This window comes from Grammomys surdaster, unplaced genomic scaffold (assembly GCF_004785775.1).
Source record: "Grammomys surdaster isolate TR1022 unplaced genomic scaffold, NIH_TR_1.0 141, whole genome shotgun sequence".
Taxonomy (NCBI): Eukaryota; Metazoa; Chordata; class Mammalia; order Rodentia; family Muridae; genus Grammomys; species Grammomys surdaster.
The window spans coordinates 2,662,084-2,674,193 of record NW_021604599.1 but is presented as its reverse complement, the minus strand read 5'-3'; positions in this window follow the sequence as shown (position 1 = coordinate 2,674,193).

Here is a 12,110-nt window from a genome sequence, read left to right as displayed (position 1 = left end):
CAGTTAGTGGGAGGATCAGCTAGGGGGAGGACCAGTTAGTGGGAGGATCAGCTAGGGGGAGGACCAGTTAGTGGGAGGATCAGCTAAGGGGAGGACCAGCTGCTGTAGAAACTGACTGTTTCTCAGAATAAAATACCAGATGTATCGATAGATGCCCCAGGCGACCCTCAGATCAGGCCTTTCTGTCAAGAACCCTAGCACTCCAGATGCCTACATGCCTAGACAGACAGGATAACTGTGTGAGAAAGACAACTGGAAAACAAAGAAACAGAAAGTCTGTGTTTGTGAAGTGGAGTGATGTTACCTGTGCTTGTTTCCTTCTTAAAGTTCCTGTTTTCTTTTAAAAACATAGGAATTTAACTTTAAGCAAGCCAACTTGCATTAGGAAATGAAACACATTTTAGTTCACACCTGTGACTGAAATCATTGACTATATATAAAAGTCTTCTATAGGAACTGACCAGAACATACACTAGGGAAGCCGAATAGAATGAGATCTCATGGTACAAACAGAAGTCCTCCCACTAGAGAGACACTAAATTAACCTCAAATTTTCAATAGGCAGTTATAGTCTTTGTTTAGGGCATGCTGTGTCCTTCTCACTGATTTCCAAAGAGCTATGACTCTGGATGTTTGTATCTACTTGGATGAAATGTCTCTGCTCCTTGCTTTCCTTATGCACACGTTCTGTTCGCTTTCACAGCCACAGTGCTCACGGTGGAATATATTAGCTTAACTTCTGCCTCTTCTATGGTTCTTTGGACCAATGTATCCGTAACAGATCTACTCCCTGAGTTTTGTTTCTGTTTTCTCTGACATCTCTACACCAACACACTTATTCCGCTGTATTTAGTCTGCACTGCAGAATTTTACATATACCTACTGGTTACAAGGTTTTTCCCTAAACTTCTTTTGTGTTTTACTGTTATTAAAGTAGTACAGTTTGTATTCAACCATGTAGTAATATTTTAAGCCACTGAAGGAATAGTTTTACTTATTTAGACAACAGCAATTTCTACTACATTTTAGTAGGCTTAAAACTTAAAATGATAAAGACAATAACAGAACATTGATGGAGTATAATATGACCATTTATGAGAGGGTTAGCTCTTAATTTCCAATCAAGGAAACTTATGGTATCCAATAGCTGGAGGAATGTATGATTAAAGAGCCTGGGAACTGCTGTATAGTGTTACACAATTATAGCAGATGTAATTGTTGCATTGATTTGTCACAGTCTTACTGTAGTGGAAATTAAAAGCGGAATCTACATCATCCCCCTGGAAACCACAATGTAGACTCTATGAATCTGTACGATATCCTTAAAATAGTAATTAAGAAGTCAAATGTGTTCTTTTCATTGTTCATAACTTTGAATAAACTATTTTTCAAAACCACGTGTGACCACAAAACACTCCAGCGTTCTGAGTTCTGAAATGAAAATGAGTATACATCAGTTCGTCACTGTTGACAAATGAAGCGAGTGGCTGTTTGACAACTTAGGATATCAAACTAGACTTTCTAGAACATGGGAGGAATTGTGTCTGCCTTACCTTCATCCTCCCAGCGCCTCCTCCTCTCTCTCAAATAGGAGACTTTTGCACCAAACGAAACATACACCTCCATGTTTCTACATCAAAAATTAACCTAAAATTCCTGATTCCTTATTTCTTTTCTGTTTTGTTCTCTTTTAAAACTTATTTTCAGACCCGAGGAAACTTTTGAGAAAGATGAGGACCGGAGTTTGGATCCCAAGCTCCCATACAAAAGCCAAGAGTGGCTGTAAACCGCACTGCTAGGGAGGCTGGTCCTGGGCTGCTGCTGGCCTGCTAGCCTAGCCAAGCTGGTAAGCTCTGGGTTCTGAGACTGTCGCAAGCAGAGGAAGAGTCCTGATGTTGATCTCTGGTCTTCACACATGTGCACGTGTGCACACCTCACACACACACACACACACACAGATTTCCCACATTATTACAATCAGTGTTACTTGATTAGAATCTTTAATGTTGTACTGGCATTTTGTCTTACTTACATGTGCCGTGATGGCTCATAATAAATATTACTGGGAATAATCTCTCCGTTCAATTATATCACAAATGATAATTTTATCTGATATCTAAAAATTTAGTCATGTAGTTTTGTTTGTGTTCTTTAGGTCTTGATGTATCTGGAGGATTTTTGAAAATTTTTATTTAACATTTTTATACAATGTATTTTGATAGGTTTCTTTTCCCTCCCCCAATTCCTTTCAGATTTTCCCCACCTCCCTACACATCTGCTTTCTTTTGGGGGGTTCTCTCTTTCTCTAAAGGAAAAAAATATGAAAATCAAAACAGACACACTAAAAAAGAGAAGGTAGATAAGGCAAAAATCATCAAAACAAAACAAAAAGAACACACAATAATATGGTGTCCATTTTGTGTTGCTCAGTACCCCTGGGATGAAGCTGTGTAGTTCTTGTTCGTGCTCTCAGTCTCTGTGGGCTCATCCATTTCTCAGCACTGTTGTGTCTAGAAGACAGTTTCCTCGGAGTCACCCACTGCCTCTGCCTCTTATAGTCTTTCTGCTTCCTCTTCTGCATGGCTCCCTGAGTCTCGATGGGAGAGGTTTGATGAAGACATCCCATTTAGGGCTGAGTGCTCCAAACTCTCCCTCTCTCTGCACACTGTCCAGTTGTGGATCTCTTTGTTAATTTCCACCTACTATAAGAAGAACCTTCTCTAATGAGGGTTAAGTGACACTCTGCTCTATGTGTACAGCCATATGTCATTAAGAATCATTTTCTTGCTCTGTTCTTTTAACAGAAAAATAGATTTTCCCCTAGGTCTATGACCTCTCTAGTCCTAGGTTCTTAGCCACTTGAGGAGTGTCAGGTATGGGTTCCATCTCATGAAGTGTGCTTTAAATCCAATTTTTAAAAATGCTTGGTTATTCCATAACATTTGTGCCACTACTGCACAGATGTATCACGCAGGCAGGTAGATCACTGGGTGAAACTTGATACTTACTTTTCTCCTCCCGTAGACTGCAAAGTACCATTCAGAACTATGAGCACTTGTCAGTAGGGGTGAAGCTTTCAGCTGGGCACCAGCTCAATTTCTTATGTCCAGGGACATAAAGAAGCTATGTCTTCAGTAGTAGGGCCTTACCATCAGGTTTTGGAGAGTAACCAATTGCCTTAAGCAACAGTTTGTGATGTTGGGGGGCAGATTATCCTATGGGACCCCTTTAGCCAACAACTCACCAAGATTTAATCCTTTCTAGGCACAGAAGGTTTTTTTTTTGTGGTAGCAGAAGATGTCTTGTTGGGGCACTGTCTCCTACATTATGTGGTGACTCCATTTAAATTCCTTTCATATGTGTATCTAGTTTAGAAAGCGTCTGTGGAATTAGGTGTGTATCTGGCTTTTTTTAAAGTTCTTTTTTGTGAGTTGTCTGTCTCCATATTCTCTCCTTTCCCTGCCTTCTCATTCCCTTTCCCATTTGCTCTTCCTTCTCATTTTTTTTTTTTTTGGTAGAATAGGTTTATTGTACCAGAGTCTATGTAAAATGATTGCTTACAAAGTGATGATTTAAAATATTTCAACAAAATAAGATCCTTAAATGAAGTCAGACATTGTGGAAACAAGTTCCCACATAGCCAATATCTCAAACAGAAACAGAACACATAAAACAAAATTTCAACAAATATTAAAATCTAAGTTCATCACAAAATACAATCTCTTTATCTTGTTGCTTTAGACATAAGAATTGGGTTCTTCATGCAAGGCCTCAAGTAGAGGCATTTGGATACCAACCCAGCCACAAAACCTCTAACCTACAGTTTGTCATGCCTGCACCATGTTAGGACTGGAGGCTAGCATGATCATCATCAGAGAGGCCAGAAAGACTTCATCCAGCAACAGATGGGAGCAGATGCAGAGTCCCTCATCCAAAGATTTGGTAGAGCTTGGGGAGTTCTGGGGAGGAAGGGGAGGAAGGACTGGAAGAACCAGAGAGGTCAAGGAGACCACAAGAACATGGCCCACAGAATTAACTGACTGGGACTCAAGTGGGCTCACAGAGATCAGGGAGCCTGTATGGGTCTTACCTTGGTCCTTTGCATATATGTTATGGCTGTGTTGGTCAGTGTTCTTGTGAGATTCCTAACAGTGGGATCAGAGTCTGGCTCTGGCTCTGGCTCTTTTACCTATGTTGGGACCCTTTTCTTTCTAGTGGGTTGTCTTGTCCAGCCTTGATATGAGGGGAGGTGCCTGGACTTTAATGTGGTTTGTTATGCCTTATTAGGTTGATTTCCATGGAAGGTCTGCCCTTTTCTGAGGGGAGGTGAAGGGGAGGTAGATGTTTGGAAAGGGAGGTAGGGGGAAGGGACTATGGGGAAGGGAGAGAGAAGCAACTTCAGTTGGGATGTAATGGATGATGGATGGAAATGTAAAAGGAACCAAACATTTGGTTCCTATGTTAAATTGCTATTTTTACAGGAAAACATTTACAATTTTGAAATGGAATAGCTTTATTAGCTCTCAAAGTATGGATTTTTAAAATTGTGGTGAGGTATCAATTTCTTTTAATTCATATATTTTAGCCGTTGTCTATATTTGTGCTATAGACAGACTAGATTTAATGAAAATCAATACAGAAAGATTTAACAGTATCAACTAATTGATAAGCTTTTCATTGTCATACTACAGGCAGCCATATGTGATGTGTGTGTGTGAGTGTTTGTGTGTGTTTCTGTGGTTTCCAACAAATAGCATATTAAGCAGACAGAACAATTGTTTAAAAACATGCTATATGTTTTCACTATAGAGTTAAGTGTGAATCAGGACCATCTCAGTGTGGGATGACTGTAAACAGTAGTACAACATAGAGAAGACTAGAGTATTTCAGGTCCACAGATTGATAACATCATCTGGAGTATTATAACAGACTGAATCAACTGAAAATAGAGCACCCAGATATCTGTGGCATTTATCTAGTTGTGACTGAAGGAAGCGGAGCCTCCAAGCTGTTTCTATGTCTACTAACATAACTGGTGACTGTGTAAGTCAGAGCACACTCTCAAACCAAAGGAAAGGGAATAGGAGAGTGAAGGCCATTTTTTTCCAAAGGGGAGGGGGTTTATTCAGGGCAGAGGGCAAAGGTAGGGAGAGAAACGGGAGAAGATGGTAGAGAAAGAGGAGGAGAGAGGAGAGAAGTGGAGGCCGGCCATGACCATGTGGAGAGAGGGGGAAGGGAAGGGAGGAAGAGCGAGGAGAAGCTAGAGGCAAGAGAGTAAGAGAGAGAGGAGGCAAGCAGCCTCTTTTATAGTACACGCCTACCTGGTTGTTGCCAGGTAACTGTGGGGAGGAGCATACCTGGGTGTTGCCAGATAACTGTAGAGTTGGAGTTTAGACAGAATGCTAACATTCCCACGTTTTGGTTTAATTAAAAAGAAAAATTAGAAAGAGGTGACGGTGAAGTAGGAATAGGGTCGTCGTGAAATCTGGCTACTTCCTGCTGGCATTGGGGGCGACGTGTCTTTAGGGGGAACCTAGAAGAACAGGTATGGGGGTTGTTTGTCTGGTCTTAGGAGAGCTGGCTGTTTCCTGCTGTCCAGGGTCTATGGAGCAAGCCATCTGAGAATAGGTCAGAAGGAACAGGTCCAGTAGAAGCAGCTGTGTGTGTGACAGGGGATGGAGCATCTGGAGGTTGCTTTTCTGGAGCTGTTTTGGATATGCCTGGACTTGACAAGATCTGGATGGTGCCTATTTGGTCCATGAGAGGTAGATCTGAGTGGGTTTCCTGTAGCTTATAAGTTTACAAAAGAGATAACAGCATGAGTTAACAGCACGAACAGTCTTTAAGATGAGCCTTTGTTGGATCGTATAGTGGAATGTTTTATTAGAGTTAGGCAAGTTTATAGGAACTCAGATAATATTAGGATAGTGGCATAGCAAGAAGAGAAAATATGAAGCATTTAATTGATGGCAACTGAGTTTAGGTAATGAGGTAACAGATAATATCTGTGAAAGCTTAGCTGTCAATGTAGTCAGAAGTCTGAGAAAGAGTAAACAATAACCTACCGGTTATATATTATTTTAAAAGGTGACAGAGTCCACTAGTCAATAGTTCCCGTGGTCTCCACAGTCTCTTGGGTGAAGTCAGTTTGGCTTCCAAGTGCAGAAGACGCAGGGCTTTCTCTGTGGAATGGATACACATGACATGAGAAATGACTTACCTTGGTTTAGCCTCGTCATTTGACTCAGGGCATCCAGTTTAGCTCACTGCGTTTGTTAGTGACTATATCGTCACATACAATCTAGGCTGTATCTTCTAGGAGTCCGATGTCCATCTTCTGAAACCATCTTGGGTTAACTGTTAGAGGCTTTGGGAATTAGGTTCAGAGGTTCCCTTATCAGCATCAAGGTAGGAGCATGGTAGCATCCAGGCAGACATGGTGCAGGAGGAACTGAGAGTTCTACATCTTCATCTGAAGGCTGCTGTGAGGAGACTCTGCTCTTCCTTCTCTAGTTTCCCTGTTATCTCTTTATTACACTAGATTCTATATCCCTTCCCTGTAAGGTCCTCTCCTTCCCACCGGTCCCTTACAAGTGACCTAACCTGTTGTTAGTCATCTTATATGTATGAGACCCTGTCTCCAAAATTAAGTTGGGTGGCTCCTAAAGTGTAATAGTCGAGGGTTAACCTCTGACCTCCTTGAGCAATGCACACATATGTACACCAGCACGTGCACAAATATGTGCACACACCTACACAGAAAAAAAGTGTCACAAAAGACTCACTGCTGCCCGGCCGTGGTGACGCACACCCTTTAATCCCAGCACTTGTGAGGCAAAGGCAAGCAGATCTCCCAATTCAAGGCCAGCCTGATCTACAGGATGAGTTCAAAACAGGGCTACACAGAGAAACCCTATCTCCAAAGGGGGGGGGGAAGCAAACCTCATTGTTTTCTAAGCTTATGAAAAATGAACGAATAAAAATAATCTGTGTTAAAAAAAACTGTGCTGTTATTATTTTAAAACTTCTAAGACACTTAGCCTTGATCTTAGATTGTGGTTGCTAAAGCCTGCTTTTTTTCTCAACTCTTTACTACATAAATGTGAAGATAATAAGCCAAGGCTAGCACTCACCCTTGACTTTTCCCTTCACACAACTACCTAGCAGGCACACCCTTTTCCTACGTGTGGCACTTGGAGGAAACGAATTTGGCCAGCTTTAAATATTTGTCAAGATACACTGGGCCCAACCCTTAATACAAAGTTAAATACTCAGCTTGCTTGTGACTCTGCAGAATTGATACCTTGTCACCCAAGTGACAAATTAAGTGCCTTGACTTCTGGAGAAATTAGGCAAGAAATTCTTGTCAGGCCACAGCCAGTTGAGGCCAACTTTAAGAATCATTATTTGCCACTGATCCTTTAAAAAATGATTTTTTACTGGATATTTTCTTTACTTACATTTCAAATGTTATCCCCTTTCTCGGTTTCCCCAGAAACCCCTTATCCCATCTCCCCTCCCCCTACTTCTATGAAGGTGTTTTTTCCTACCCACCCACTCCCGCCTCTCCTCCCTAGTATTCCCCTACACTGGGGAACCGAGCCTTCACAGGACCAAGGGCCTCTCCTCCCACTGATGCCCGACAAGGCCATCCTCTGCTACATATGCGGCTGGAGCCGTGGTATCACATCTTTAAGAATTAACAGAAAAACCAAGAACCCTGGCCACCTTACCTCCTCTCTTCTTTCTAACCTCGACTGTGTACCTCTCCTATCTATCGCCAGGGCACCAGCTCCCTCTTTCACACTAGACGGTACCTCTCTATGGCACTGAGGCAATCACACCTGCCAGTTTCTCCTTAGTACTCAGCAGACTGTAAGACTTCAGCAGATAGTTCAAACTTAACCTGTTTAATAAATAGTAATATACAAACAAAATAAATTTATCCTCCGTGTACTTAGCAGCAATTCTTGGAAATAATACTTTCTGCACATAAGAATCTGGTTTAAGCATCTATTGCAAAACCATAATCGAGTTCCAGTTTAAAATGCTTTCCTGAAGGTCAGCCTGATCTGAGGGGACACAGCCAATTTTCTAGTCCCCTGAGGTATAAACTGTACTCTCTTGCTATTATTATTATCATCGTTGTCATTATCAGCACCATTTTTATTATAAATTATCTTTCCCAAGAACACAAGGACAGCATTAACAGCTTGGTTATGTTCTTAGGTAAAAATGGTCCAGCTCTGGAATAAAGTGTCTCAGAGCCCCGATTGACATTTGGGTCGTTAATGCTGTTTTCTGTTTACCTTTTTTTCCACATGGAGGTCAGAGGTCACCGTATGTCTTTCTCAGTTTACCATGCTCATTTTTCTGTGACAGGGTCACTTACTGAACACGGAGCTCACTGATTGGGTAGGCTGTCTGGCCAATGAGCTCCCGAGTCCATTTGTCCCTCCGCCCTGAACCTCAGGCTTACAGACTTATACTATCATGTCTGGCTTTTTATGCAGCTGTTGAGGCTCCAAACCCAGGTCCTCATGCTTGTGACAGAGTGACTGACAGATGACTTACTGATAGGCGACTCCTCGGCTCCTGCTTTCTCTCTTTAAGGATCCTCCAAACTCGCCCACCCTGACTAGGACCCACCGCCCCACCGCTAGACCTGGAAGATTCCTTTTGAGTCTTTCAGCGAGCTTCGCCTTGAAGAAGAATCCATTTATGACAACTTTTGCCGGGCAGTGGTGGTGCATGCCTTTAATCCCAGCACTTGGGAGGCAGATTTCTGAGTTCAAGGCCAGCCTAGTCTACAGAGTGAGTTCTAGGACAGCCAGGGCTATACAGAGAAACCCTGTCTCGAAAAAAAAAAAAAAGAATCAAGTTGAGACAACTTTTAAGGCACCTCCCACTCAGGTAGACAACAAAAACATCTGCATATGTCAGGCAAGGGGTGACACCGATGGCCCCTTGCTCACTCTATCTCTAGCCTCCAGCCCATATCACCTCTGTAAGAGAATCTGTGTGTTTGTGTATTCTTTTTTCAGATTTAATTTTTTTATGTGGATGGGTATCCTGCCAGTATGCGTGTATTCCTAGTGCCTGTGATGGCCAGAAAACGGTGTAGGAGTTCCAAAACTGGAGTTACAGATGTCTGTGAGCCACTACATGGGTGCTGGCGACAAATCCAGGGCCTCTGCAAAAGAAGCGCTTGGTTGCTGAGCCATCTCTCCAGCCCTTCTACGGGTTTTGTTAATCATTGTCCTGATCTTTTCTCTGAGGTATCAAGGCCCCACAGGGTATAAATATAGGGCTTGAATCTAAGTATTTGTCCAGGTTTTTCATAGAGGAAGGAAAATGCTCCATAACAAAATCCAGTAGCTCCCAGTTCTCACCATCTGACACTTTAATATCTGAGCTTCCTTTCTCCATGATTTCCTGTCAGTGCTGAGAGTCTTCATCTCATAGGAAGACTGTGCGCTAGCTCTAGCAAAGGAGGTCTAAATGAGACCAGGGGCCTAGGTCCCGGTTCTACGTAAATCACAGGATTTCTCTCTGAGCCACGAGCACAAAGAGCATCTCAAACTGTTTCTACCCACAACATTTTGGTTGTGGCTGCTGATACCATCTTCTCTCTCCAGCCCCGTCCTTAGTTCTCCAGATACCAGGTGTGCATTCTGCAGTTCAGTTCTGACACAAAAACTCAGTTTTACAAACCACCATACCTCAGATTCTAAATACCACCCCAAGTTGGCACTGAGACTCTGCCTCAACTCTCTCCACCTCAAGTACTGAAGATGGAACCCAGGGTCTTCTGTACGACAAGCAGGTGGTCTACCAACAGCTGTGCTATCCTGAGTACCATCCTCAGCCCTTCTGACTAATTTCAGGAGTTCCTGAGACACCCTGTGATAATTTGCTATAGTGATCTACAGAACAAAAAACAAAACAAAACAAAACAAAAAACCCTTCTGCCTGCTATTGTCTTTTTATTATAAAGGACACAACCCAGGAGCAGGAAGAAGGAAGAGATACCTAAGGCAAGGCGTAGACAGGGCTATGGGTGTTAGCATTCCTTCTAGGCTTTGCCCCACAGTTACCTAGCAACAGCCAGGTGTTCTTGACTCAGTATAAAAGGGAATGTTGGCCCCCTCCTCACTCTCTTTCTTTTTTATTCTCTTACTCTCTCTGTCCCTTCTCTCCCCACCCCCACCCCCACCTCTCTCCATGTGCTCATGGCCAGCCTCTACTCTTCTGTCAATCTCTCTCTCTCTCTCTCTCTCTCTCTCTCTCTCTCTCTCTCTTCTCTCTCTCTACTCCATTCTCAACTCCCTTCTCCATGTCCTAAATAAACTCTACTCAACACTATACCTGTTGTATAGCTGGTACCTCGTGGGGGGAGGGAGGAAGATGCCTCAGCATGAGCCCACAGAGGCACCCCCTTCAATCTCTCCATACCATGCCTCTACCAAACATATTCTGGTTCTTTCTTTCTTTTTTATGAAACACAACATTGGTACCAAGACTCATTCTCTGGGAGTGGTGATTTTCATGAGTTTACCCAACAGGAAGTTCTTTAAAGTCCCTCATTCAGAGGTTTTCAGGCCAATGCCATTACAAAGATATGACCGAGCCAACATTTGCCAATGATTGTGGCCACTCCCGGAGATAAGGCACATGATGTGAAGTGGGAGGCTGACTTTTTGGCTAATCAAATGCTCTTAGAGTCCTTTGAGGCGCCAACTACTTTGTTAGCATACAAGAGATACCCTTATCAAGAGTTTAAGGAGTTATGCAAATAATCATAGTAGAAGCCTAGATATTTATTTATTTTTATTAAGCTATAGCACCTTACCTCTTATTTCACAGTAATGCCTGGCCTCAGGGTATAGATAAATTTCAGGCACTCATCATTAATATTTATAAATGTACATTCAGACCTATTATTTCTAGGTCAGTGGCATCCATACTTGCCTGAGAGGTGAACAGCAGTTTGTCATGTGGATCCCACCCAGGAGGAAATCATTAACTACTCTCAGCCTTGCTTCCTTTGCCTGGTTTGTAAAATAGGAGAGAGCTAATTTAGCCTACATAAACCTTCTGTAAATCTCAGATAAGACCATGAATGTAAAGGTGCTTGGCTAACTGAGTAATGAACTTTACAAAATTAATGTACAAGCTGGGTGTAGTGTTGTACACATTAAATCTCAGCACCTAAGACACAGACACAGGCTGATCTCTGTAAATTCGAGACTAGTCTAGACTAGATAGCAAGTCTGGATAGCCAGAGCCATACAGGTTGTGTGTGTGTGTGTGTGTGTGTGTGTGTGTGTGTGTGTGTGTGTATCATGTGAAGGACAGAAGTTCACCTTGGTTTGCAGTAGTTGTTAAAGTTCGGTCAGGATTACATTAAGAAGAATCTCTTTCATTACACTCATTGAAAACCTCTAATCTCACTTGTTTCTTCCTCTCACTTGTCTCACTTCTGTTTTTAAAGACATGCGGAAAGATTTAAAGCACCCACTGGCTGTAAACGCCCTTCTGAAAAAACAGTGGACTTTGGGATGCTGAGATGCAGATTCTTGAGTTATTAAAGTATTTAAAAGCATGATTTCATTTCATAATACATGAACAGAGATGGGAGATTCAGTTGGCCTTTACCCACAGTTCTGAGGAATTATGTTCCAAATTCTTAGAAATTTCTAAATGCTACACCAGGTTAACAAGCGATGGACAGGAGGTTCCGATGAGCAGTAAGGCTCATTTATGTCGCTCCTAGATCTAGCCACTGCCCTGCACAGCTCAGACCCCAAGCCAGGAAAACCCATCATCAGCCTCCTGCTCAGAAAGGACTTTGCTCTCAACTGAAAATTCACCATCAGAAAGGTATAGATGGCAGAACAGAAAATACTGTATGGTTAATAAACAAAAAGATGTGACATAGCTGTAATGAAAGAACCATCTGATAACTGCTTCTGGGAGATGATTTCACAAAGAAGGGCCTTAAGTTCCTGTATGAAGAAGATCTATTGGGAACTAAAACATAAAACAAAGAGAAGAAATCCTAAGAAGATAAGTTAGAATGGAAGAAAGGAGCTTCCCACTCCCAAATG